Raw genomic sequence first — 12,093 nt, 5'->3', positions numbered from 1 at the left:
CAGCATTTTTGCCTCTCTTTTACTGAAATCTACTATTTTTGAGCCCATATTTCTGCTCATTTGACACCAAACAACTATGCACATTCATTGCACTTATCCCTAAACTTTGCTAGTTGCAGTAACATTTTAATGAGGTAGATTATTTTAGGTTCGTTTAAATGTCAAAGCATGAAGAAGGACAAGCCCATTTACATGTCACGTGCCCTGGCAAGGTAACTATCCTTGGCTTTGACTTGACAGGGTCAGACTGCTTTGGCTTTGTCTTCTCTTGGGACATCATTAAATTTCTGTTTCGAGCACCTGAGCCTCTTTTAGTCATCCGATCACGTAACTCACTATCTCCCTGAGCTATAATGTGATGTCCTCTTTCCATGCCCCGGCTCAAATTTTAAAATCTAAAGTTTCTCCCAAGACTGGTCACTTTTTATTCAGATATCTATTGAGATCAGACTGTGTTGGATGGCCAGCTGAGCAGACCTTGTCACATCCTCACAGTGCTTGGCCTAGATTGTGCCACCAAAAGGACAGATGCATTAAAATCCTCATGATGAAGTAGTCTGCTCTACACAGCAAAAAAAAAAAAAAAAACTAAAAAAAACTGTGTTTTGTTGGTCAAGGTCAGGACTAGTGTCTGGAATTCATTTGAATGAATCACACCTATTAAATAATGTGTACTTAAAACAGAACAGTAATGGTGTTTTTAAGTAAATGTATTTGCATTATTCGTTTTTGTTTTTGGGGAGGGTGGGTTTGGTTAATAAAACAGTGAGGTGTGTTAGACCTCTGTGACTTACATCTTTTTCTAATCTTCTGCTGAGTGTAAACATCTAAATGGTAAATTGCAAAGCAATACATCATAAGCAATCAACAGAACCCTCTCTCCACAGTTGCCACCAGTGTCATGCTGTTAAGGCACAGCACACACAAACTGCTGTTTTTCTGCCCATTTGATGTTTTGTTTTTGTGCCGCACAGTTTTAAACAGTGATGTTTTATTGTATTTATGGCACAGTTAAAGTAAAGAGTACACATACCAATCTGACTGAGTAAACTGATCAGATGTAGATGTGATGAATCAGCACTTCCTGTGTCAATATCCTGTGTCAGGCATGTTGAACTTGTCCAGAGCAGAGGTGGAAGGCAACAAGATGGATTTTTCATTTTAACCTAATCCTAAAAAATACTAATGTATTGGGGCCCTGAAGGACCTCTGTTAAAAACACCCAATTCCACCTATGTAATTTAATAGATGGAACTATTTATTGAATTCATGTTGGTCATAGGTCCTAATTTAAAGTACCACTCGCTATCAGAGGGGTGGGGACACACATGTGGAAAGATGCAATTGGTATTAAAGATGTATAGTATATGTTTTATACAATATACAAATTAGCTATACCTTTCTTAAAATAATAGTAAACCGGGGGGGGGGGTTTCAACCTTCAAAATGTAACTCACAAGCTTGCAATGAATTAGAGTACACATCATTATTTGACTGCTGTACAGTAGGTGGGTGTAAAAAGGTGGATTTCTGGTTTGATTTAATCACAATACAGAATAAAGACCATCAGGTAACAAGTTCTACATTCCACAACATAGCAACATACGTTTTCTTTTTGACTGCTTGACAAATTGGAGAGCAAGGAGGACTTCAATTTCACCTGTCAATCTTCATCTGCACTCCCACTGCTACAAGCTCAGAAGGAAATGAAGTGCATTTTCTTGATGTTTTAAAGACAACTTTAATAACCAAAATGTGCACTTGTTAAAAGTTTGTGGTAGAATGAAGAATTCTCAAGTTCAAATACTAGAGTGAGACTGACTTTGTATTTTTTCCCCCAAAACAGTTAGAGAATTGTAGTTCCTATATGTATTCATCCTTGCCTTTGTTGTTCAGAGATGCAAGAACATTTGGTATTGTAAGCAAAAGTTTTACCCTTTTTCATTCCTTTTCTTCTATATTGTTGAAGTCACAATTTCTTTGTTAATTCTGGCTGATGAGGCCTTTACAAGTCGACTAAACACTAGAAATGTAATAAATGAGCTGTGGATTGTCCCTTTTTAGTCTGAAATGCATGTAGTTGATTGAAGAGGTGAATACAACCAGCAACAATAAGTGTTTAGAAAAGAGAGAGGTGAGTGAGTGTTGGGTGACTAGTGCTTGAAAGTAGCTATGGCATAAGCATCTATAACAATCCAGTTAAATGTGTACCACCCTCTCTCTATCGAAAGAACATTATGTTCCTTATCAGTGTCAGCATTTGTTCCAGTGGTTGTAGTATATTTATCCTGACACAGATAAGACAGCCACAGTGTTTCTTTCACAGATTCCCAGAATATCTTTGCTCCTCAAACCCAAGCCAAGATAAGATTTTGTGCTGGATTTTGTCTCCATTGAATGAATGATTCCAAACAAAATGCTACAGGGATGCTTGGGTAATTGTTTTAGCTGATCTGTGTAGTCGTGCTGTATCTAGAGCCATCTGCTGTGCTAAAACTGCTACTACTGACCATAGATATGGCATAGTGCTGGTATGCCTCATCTCATGATCTAACTGATCTCTTCTGATAACATTGTCACACACTCCAGTATGTGCTTAGCTTGTCCTGTTTGTGTAATGGAGCATGATAAAAGGGGATTGTACCAGCAATCCTACCTGTTTCTCTTATTGTACTCATGTTCCCATGTGGGATCAGCATTTGACCTGAGGGCTGATGATTATAAAAGAAAAGGCATGTTGCCAGTAGGGATTTCTTTAGCTCTTATCAGTTCCATTTGGACAATGAGATATTGTATTGGGCATTTGAGAGATGTAATGGCGGAATGCTAATTAGAAGGCAGACAGGATGTGGCAGAGCAGGTACAGTTGAAGGAGAAGTACTGTGGACACGGAGGGACTGCAGGGCTTTGTGAAAAGGTCATGCAAGGCTGCTGTGTGCCCACTGTGAAGGATAGTATATGACACGAGGACAGAGCCAGTGACCCAACACTCTCTGTCCTGACACACCACGCTCCGCTTGGCATACCTTTCATGCGACACACCTGCTTTCTGACCTGCTTTCATCTCAGCACAAAGAGGATGACCACTTCATTTCAAAGCATTCATTGGAGCTGCACACACAGAATTCTCTGACATGATCAGGTGCCTTGATTGCTGTGAGACTTTTTGAAATGTTTTAACTTCATTACCCAGCATAATGTGATTAAAGTAAACTCCACACAGCATTCTCATGTGGAGGAGTACAAATGAAGAGAGTAGTATGAATCCACAGGCTCTCAGTTGGGGTGGGTGGGATGGTGGGATGCTCCTCTGTTCTGCAGCTCTAATTTGTGATTCAAGTCTGGAGTATTTTTGCATTAAAAATGTGCCGGGTGTAGCTTCAAAGATTAAAGTAATGAAAACTATCCATTGTATGTCGTGAAGAGCGCATTCCATTTCAAAAAGCAACTTACAGATTCGCGATTGCATGAATTTTAAGCACTGATGGGCTCAGTGGTAATCAAACCAATAAATCTGGAGGTGTACCTACTGAGCTATACAAGATGTTGTTTGATTCTATTGTGAGAACGGGGAAAGGACATGGGTGGGATATTTATTATCCATGGGGATTCAATCTGTCAGGATTAGAGAGCGTTTGGTGATTTCTTTAATGAGTTTTGTTGCACTGAGCGATCACAGTCAGAGGGTCTCCGCAGTCAACAATGCTGGAAAATGTAATTACTCTGAAACTAATTATTCATTCAAACTCTTGTTGAGGGCTGACTTTGAAGAGATGGTGGTTGCCTAGTTGATGCCCTTGCCTCAAGTGTTTGACAGAAGTGTTAGCTGATACTAGAAGAGATCACAATCATATAGTTTACTACTGTAGAAGTTCATGTTTATATTGTTGTCATGCAGTTATTCTGCATCAGCACAGCAGACACAGTTTCTTTTTTTACTTGGTAAGTTTTATAACAGCATATAATTGAAACAACCATTTCCAGACCAGTTTTTATTGCCTCCTGACTGAGAAAGAATCTAAAAATGGATTTTGACAGAAATTCCTCTTGGGGCAAAAGCAAAAGTGCAGTCTAGTGTGGTTCAGTAAGCAAACAGTTTGTACTTTGAATGTCTGTTCAGGTTTAGGAGGATCCCTTTCACAACAATAACTGAATGAAGTGTAGCACACTGACACTGTCGATATTGCATGCAAGCAGATTTGAAATGTGAATGAGTAGCAATGATACCATCATAACTCAAAAAGTTTCATCAGCAATGATTATTTTTATTCAATATTAAAAAACGGGAGACTTTTTGTGATGGTTCAGTTGTTCATTCAAGCAGGATGTATCTCTGCCTCTAAGTGCATTGAAGCAAGAAAGAAGAAGCGCCCTGTGTGTTTTGACCACACAGCATCATACAGAGCACTCAGTTGGTGGTTTCTTTCCAGGATGTTAAAGTGACACCGAGTCTCTGCATGTCAGGCCTGGTCAAGGTCCTCAGTTTGTCATCTCTCTACCCTGCATCATCCTGCGTGTTGTGCCTTATCAGGGTCAGTGGCAAACATCATTGCATTCAGCACCAAATATCCTCCTCCTCACTTCCTCATCCCAGCCTTTCAATGCCAAACTCTTGCCCTCCATCTTCCCCCGTGTTTTTCCATCTCTGTCTTCATGAAAGGATTACCAGCTGGGTATGTGGAGAAGATGGACTAAAGCCACAGACCAAGCACTGAGGATTCAGTTTGGTATTATAGTGTGGATTTGGAATATTTCATCAACTACAGTTGGAATATGAGTCTATGATGGTTGTGTTGCAGCTCTTAATATTCTCATTGGCATGATGTTTCTGCTTTCAAATATTAATATTGGTAAGCTATACTGGTTATCTCTCTGGATTCAAACTGGATGTGATGGATGTATTTATGTTATACATTCAACCTACATCAATTACAAACATGTGTTGATCCTGGAGGAGCTCGGCGGGGTGCTTGTTTTATTTGACTATTTTTGATGTATTTAGTTTAGTTTTTAGTTTTTTTTACTTTCTAGACTTAGCTGTTACTTTGCAGTCCAAATTGATTTAATGTTGTGAAGAATTATAGGTTTCTTGTGGTGGGTCATGTTTTATTGCTGAGATTTGCTTTGAAATACTGAATACCTCAATCAGTGTTTTTTATTCTGTCATCAGTAGCAGTTATAAGGACTGCATGATGTACTTCACACAGGAAAGATGATGTTAATGTACAATAATAATCAAGTGTGCCTTAGGCTATGATAAATATGGAATACCAGAAGATATGAAAGACAAACACATCTATCAGATTTTCAGATCAATTTGTGGATACATGTATTATTATTCTGATTCGCCTGTAGAGTCTGCCAAGATTCACTACTAATGCACTTTTATTAAGTTTATTAAAGTGTTGGAGCATTTTAAGACTGCTCCAACTATTAGGGGATCACACTGCTCTGCCTCCCAGGGAAAACTTAGGCCATGGTGCTAGACAGTAGGCTCTGGCTAATTGAACCCCCGATTAAGGAGGAACAATGCAGAACAGTGGACTAGCTCTTCACCCTTACAGGGATACTTAAGGGTCATGGGAGTTTGCACATCCAGCCTATGTGTGCTTTTTGGATTTTGAGAAAGCTTGTGACCTTCTCCTTCAGGCGACCTTGTGGAGTATGAGTATAGGTTACTGGGTCCATTTCTGTGAGCCATTTGGTCCTTGCAGATGTTATGGTTCTGTTGTTTTCAACACACCATGACCTCATGCTGCCAAATGTGAAGTAGGGTTAGAGTCAGCTCCTCCAAATCTGAGCCCATGGTGCTCTACCGGTAAAAAATGTGAACTGTTCCCTCTGGGTTGGGTGTGAGTTGCTTCCCCAAGTGGAGGAGTTCAAGTATCTCAGGGTCTTGTTGATAAGTGAGAGAAAGATGGAGTATCAGCAGTAATGCAGGCGTTGTACTGGACCATTGTGGTTACAACAGCTAATGATACATGATAGTGTACCAGGTCCACTTGACAGAGTACCAGGGCGCAAAATACATTACCAGGAAAAGAAATTAAAGCTGCAAACATCGATTAATGGGTCCTCATTCTCCACAAATGTTGGGCTGTGACGCAGTCGGAAGGCTCGCACAGCAGGCATGCAGAGGTCTGTGCACCCCGGTTTTCATTGTAGTGTATGATGTTGAGAACACACCATGTGAATTACATGTAAATCAGATTATGTTTATCATATAAGGCTGACTTCCTGGGTCCAGTAGGTGGCTATGAACCCTGAACACATTCAAGTGTCTTCATCATGCGTGACGAATTTGGGGCAGATTGGACAATGTATGTCGGAGTTCTGAGGACTTCCTGCTTTATGGCGAAACATTGAGATTTGCCACACTGCCACGCCCACCAGGTATAACAGAGGCGAAAGATTTTGATGGCTTTTCATCTTCAAGGTCTGAAAATGATACAGAGTGAATTTGAAGTCTGTGGAGTCAAATCTGTGGGAGGAGTACAAGGCGTGGAAATGGAAAAAATTGAAAAAATTGCAAATTTGAATCAAAATGGCCGACTTCCTGTTGGACTGGTCATGATAGATATGCATACCACATGTCATTTGTCTACATTAATCTGGAAGGGGTATCAACTTTTACATTTTAAAGAGGGCGCTGTTGAGTCGCTTTGCCACACCCATGTCAAAGACGTACATAGAATGTTAACTGGCTGCCCTCCTTTGCCTGTCAAAAACAGAATTGTATTTTAATGGCACAGAATGTGTTGCCATGGCAATGATTATTGGTGATGAGCTTCAGGAAGTAGCATCATCAAGGTCTTAAATTTTAGCTGAGTCAATTTCAGGTGTATTTTCCTGGAGTAAATAGCAGTGGCGGCTGGCCCATAGGGGGCGCTGGGGCACCGCCCCGCCAGCTGTTTAGGGGAAAAAATATCTTTTACATTTAAAAAAAAATAATCAATGCCAGTTTTACTTAATAGTGTGTGTGCCTACATGCAATTTAAATCATTTAAACAACATTTCCACCAACTGACACTCATTAAACAGTGAATTTCCACTGACAGACAGTGTATCATTCTCTCATGGGGCGCTCGGCAGAAGTGCCCCTGACCTGCAGCTAAACAGCCAATCCGGTATGGTTGCTAGGGAGAAATTATGAATAATTGGCCTATCAACGTCGCCAAATTTAACGCCGGTGGGGCGCTGGAAATTTCAGCCCAACTGCTACGTAACATGCGTGAAGGTTTAGGATTGCTAAAACTACATGAGGAGCCAGCGATAGTTTTTTTCGTATTGCGACTCCCAGACTCTGTCCTACGCTACGGCGGGGAAAAAAATACGTGCTACGACGATGGCGGTGACAACCGGAGTTCAAGAGCAGCTTCCACCAAATTCGGTTAAACCATTATTAATCTACCCTTTTGCAAGACGGACGACGGAGGAAAAACTTCTCCTTAAGGAGCTGGAACTGAAACTGAAACCTCGATGCTGTCTACATCGCAGGAATCACCCAGGCATTCATGAACCGCATGCAGGCTATCAGGTATGTTAAATGCATTATTATGTAGCCTAGCCTAATTGTTCTCTGCATAAATTATGTGTAGCCTTAAATGCTTATGTCATCTTATTCAAATTATTAATTTATCTGTGAAGTTTAGATGAAATAATTATAACAACCTTGGGTTTGGTTAATATATCCCTAACTAGTTTTCACAACTGACTCATAAAACTTATGTATTGGATCAGGGAGGCTGTTCCTAATCTGACTGAGGAAGAGGAGTACAGGGGACCTGTTCAGGAGCCACCCACAAAGAAACGGATAATATTGGGAGAAGACATGCAGAGGAACAGACACACAGAGGACCAGAGACATTCTTGTGTCTTTTAAATTGTGTATATATAGTTATTTGTTGTCAATATGTAATATTATGTAATTGTAATATAGTTGTGGAGAATGCTGTGACAGGCTGTGACGAATGTATGACACTGATGCTGTTTTTTGTCTTGATTAGAGAGGGTATTAAAATCATCTGTTTTATGTTTTTACATTTTAATAGGAAAAGTTCTCTTTCATTCTCTCTTCTCAACCCACACTCACCTTAGACACTCCCCCCTCCACTCACTCACTCATTCACTCACTCACTATTGATTTGTATAGATTCAGCTGAAATCAAACCCTTGTTGTGAATTAATCCATTTATTGTATTGTATAGTATTTGTCTATAAGTCTGATTATAGCTGTAAATTGTTACTTTTTCTATGAAATTAAATTATTATTGTGGAACTGTAGTCATTTTCCGACTGTTCATTTGAATGCTTATGCTAGATTAGGCAGGGAAATCTGTTGGCACACCAGCCCCACCAAAAAAAAATTTCACCAGCCGCCACTGGTAAATAGTAAAAGAATTATGCTTATTACTTCCTGTTGGCAGTAGGTAGTGCTTTGACTGTCACTAAATATCAGCCTGTACATATCTTCGGACCGGGACTCTTAACAAGCATATACAATTTGGAAAAGATCAGACAATGTGGAGTGAATTTATAAGGCTTTGAAATTACATGGTGAAACATAAGAATTTGCCACACTGCCATGCCCACCATGTATAACACAGACAAAAGATTTTGATAGCTTTCCGCCTACAAGGTCTTAAGATGATACAGACTAAATTTGAAGTCGGTGGGGTCAAATATCTAGGAGGACTTTGTTAAGGTATAAAAACTGGAAATGGCAAAAAAATAGTACTAAAACCACAAATTTGAATCAAAATGGACAACTTTCTGTTGGACGGACAGTGTGCCAACTCTTTGTGCATCTGGACAAATTTTAAGGTGTTCTAGAGGGCGCCATGGAACCATTTTGCCATGGCCATTTCTGGGACCCATAAGATATCACATTTTTCACCAGGTCTGATGCATGTGGAAATTTTGAAGAGTTTAATGCACTTGTTTTGGAAGAAAAAAACACAGAGCTTTTCCTACAGATAAAATAGAGTCTTCGCATTGTGAAGTGCTCGGGCCCTAATGAATAACATTGGTTCAATCAGGGTATTGCTATGGAAACTGCACTTTCCTTGTTTGTAAAACCTATGACATAAAGGAAGCTATGAAGATATACTATGAACAGATGTTTGCGAGGATTTTTCATATGCATTAGTATGCACTTTAATTGACATTTGTTTTCTTTATAAAAGTATCCATGGGTCGACACACTTACCATATGTTACAAAGAGCGATATTTTGGCTTTACAATTGGCTCAATGTTTTTGGGTGGCTTTTGTGCAGTATGCATGGCTCACAGGAAATGAATCACGTTTACTGGCTTCTACAACAATACTGAATTGATTTTCAGCATGCCCACACTAAATAATCCTGTTTGTGTATCCTCCTGTGCTTATTGCTATAGTGATTCTTAGAGCATCGAGAAGAATGAAACGAAATAAAAAGGAAAAGGAAGGTTTTTGAGAGCTGTTCCATTTTAAGCTGATACAATTTAAAGTGGAGATTATTTACCTGGAGGAAACAAACAAAGAGCCTTTAGATGATGGGAGAAAGCAGATGCCTCAATATACTCCCACAGCTCAGCTTCTCCAGAAATACATACTGTATGTCCTTGGAAAGCTTAATTAAATGCAAAATTAGTTCTTTTTCAGGTCTCATTAGCCCCACCAAGAACATGTCTGAGTTAATATCACCTATCTTTTTTTACTCTGCAAATGTAAACAATGGAGTTACCGCCATGCTCTCCCAGAAGATATTGTGTAGAGACCAATGGTGTTAATGTTTTCTTTTCTTCTTAAAAGCAGCAGGGGAATAATACCAATACCACCTTATATGATATGATAGGATATGATTGAAGAAGTTGATTGTGTTCACCTGTGTAGAGAACAGATGCTGTAGCATTCCCCTGCTGCTCTGCATGAGACAAAAAGATTAATTTAATGTGTGTTGTTCTTCTTATGGTGCAGATGTAAAAAATAAATAATAAATTCTAATATGCTGTGAGTAAAATATAGAAGGTTTTATTCTTAAAATATCACTTTTATGTCTCTTAAAAATGATATAGCTAGAAAGTGACTGTGATGGCAGATGTATATTCATACAGTACAACAGTAATGTTGAAATAGTTGTTAATTTAATTCCAACTGAATTTTACTTTTAAATTTTATAATAAATGCAGATATGGAACAAATGGATGAGATCCAACCACTGGCAGACACGTTTCTCTTTTGCAGATATTTATCTTTGACTAGTTTACTATGATTTACTAGCCTGGGTAAACCCATGCTCTCTTTCCAGCAACATTCCACTTCGCTCAGAAAGTTAGCATAGCCACAAAGACAAAATTTCGTCTGAGATAGGGAACCAATCACAGAACAGGGAGGCGGGCTCAAGGCGATGACGACCATATAGAGCGACTCTGGCCACGGAGGTAAGCAACCATTCCAAGCAGCAGTAGATTGTGTGCTAAAAAAAATTGGAAGACAAGTTCACTTTGAAAATAGAACAAAAACTTGCACTACATGATTTTTCCTTCATAAAAAGGATGTGTTTGCGCTGCTCCCTACTGGCTCTGAATACGTCATTGTGTATCATTGATATGAGTGGCTGTAAGTTTGTCAAGTAGCGTACAGAAGTATTTGATCGTTATTCGTTGATCCCGCCTCAAATACGAGGAAATGAACGGCTCCTCTCTAGACCCTACCTCACTTGTGGTAGGGTCTAGCAATAGCCAGGCTAAAGATTTACATCATTATCTGTGGTATCTATCTATCTATCTATCTATCTATCTATCTATCTATCTATCTATCTATCTATCACAGGACATAACAGGACTTTTATCTGCCATTAGGTTTCATCAGAACCATAGTAAAACTGTTTTGTCTTCCACCATGCAACTCCTGTGGTAGGTATCCTCCAGGGGAGCTCAGCTCTTTATGAATTTGATATACAATGCCCTGTAAGTGTTCAAACCCCCTGCTAAACTACTCAATTCAGTCTCTAAGATAGTTAATGAACCCTGAGATTAAAGATTATATTAATGACAGAACTATCCAAAGTACATTAAAGCTGTCAAAATGAAACCATTTGAACCTAGCAAAATACTTTTAAGTTGTATAAAATAATTTATAGAAGAAAAAAAAAAACAATAATAATTTATTTATTTTTAGGGGTGCTTGAGAACCCCTAAAAAGGGTCTAAAATCACCCCTGGTATTTTCTAATGACAAGTACACTGGCCCCTATTGACCATTTTCATTTAGTATTTCATAAGTTAAGTAAAGCTAACCACCTACTCTAATTCAATAAGGGGGGAGGCTGAGTTTGGACTGCTGCAGAAAGATGTTGAAGTTCTACAGAGCGATTATTAGAATAATAAATATAAAATACTTATGCCATGCTAAAACATTTTATATTTTGAGAATATTAATGAGATATATGGTTTAATAAAAATGTCAAAAAAGCAAAGGATACACATGTAATTCCTGAGTTCTATATTTACATTATATAGTGTTAACATAGAGGCAACACCTGTATAGATAACAAAGATGTTGTGAGGTAGTTCATGTTTAAGACCAATGTTAAAGAAAGCAAACACTGGTTAGTGAGGAGTGTTCAATTTTGACCACCCTCATGTACTTTTAAAGTGTTGAAATGATTGCATTTACTGATTTTGCTTGTATTATTCCCTAATCACAGATCATAGTGCACCATTACCTGCATTTTTTCTTCATAAAAGTTTTTGTTTGCTTATTTCTTTGTTTGTTGTGATGTTGCTGTAATCCATCATCAAAGAGAAAAAAGACAAGAAATAAATCTGGTTGAATTTAGCTCAGTATTTAAACATTCTGATGTCCTATTAAGTCTGGGATGACAGATTGGCAACTCACTGTTCAACCTTGTACTGGCATTGAAATGGATTGAATGGGTATTTTGGGGTTATTTTTCACATTCACTCTGGCCTCTCTGCAGACCACTCTGTTCCTTAATTTGAGAACTAGAATGTGACTCATCTCATCATAATCTTTTAAGGCGCTCCAAATTACATTACAAACAAGGTCAGAGCACATTTAGAAATAATAAGATTTCGATAATCATTTTT

General features: G+C 38.7%; 1 pseudogene; it reads left to right on the top strand.

Moving 5' to 3' along the window:
* The first annotated feature begins 7,149 nt into the window (after positions 1-7,149).
* LOC128355183 (xaa-Pro dipeptidase-like) overlaps positions 7,150-12,093 on the top strand; it is a 39,210-nt pseudogene continuing 34,266 nt past the window's right edge.

Source organism: Scomber japonicus, chromosome 1, assembly GCF_027409825.1.
Source record: "Scomber japonicus isolate fScoJap1 chromosome 1, fScoJap1.pri, whole genome shotgun sequence".
Classification (NCBI taxonomy): domain Eukaryota; kingdom Metazoa; phylum Chordata; class Actinopteri; order Scombriformes; family Scombridae; genus Scomber; species Scomber japonicus.
The sequence above is the reverse complement of the archived record's forward strand: the minus strand, read 5'-3'. Positions and strand labels throughout refer to the sequence as shown.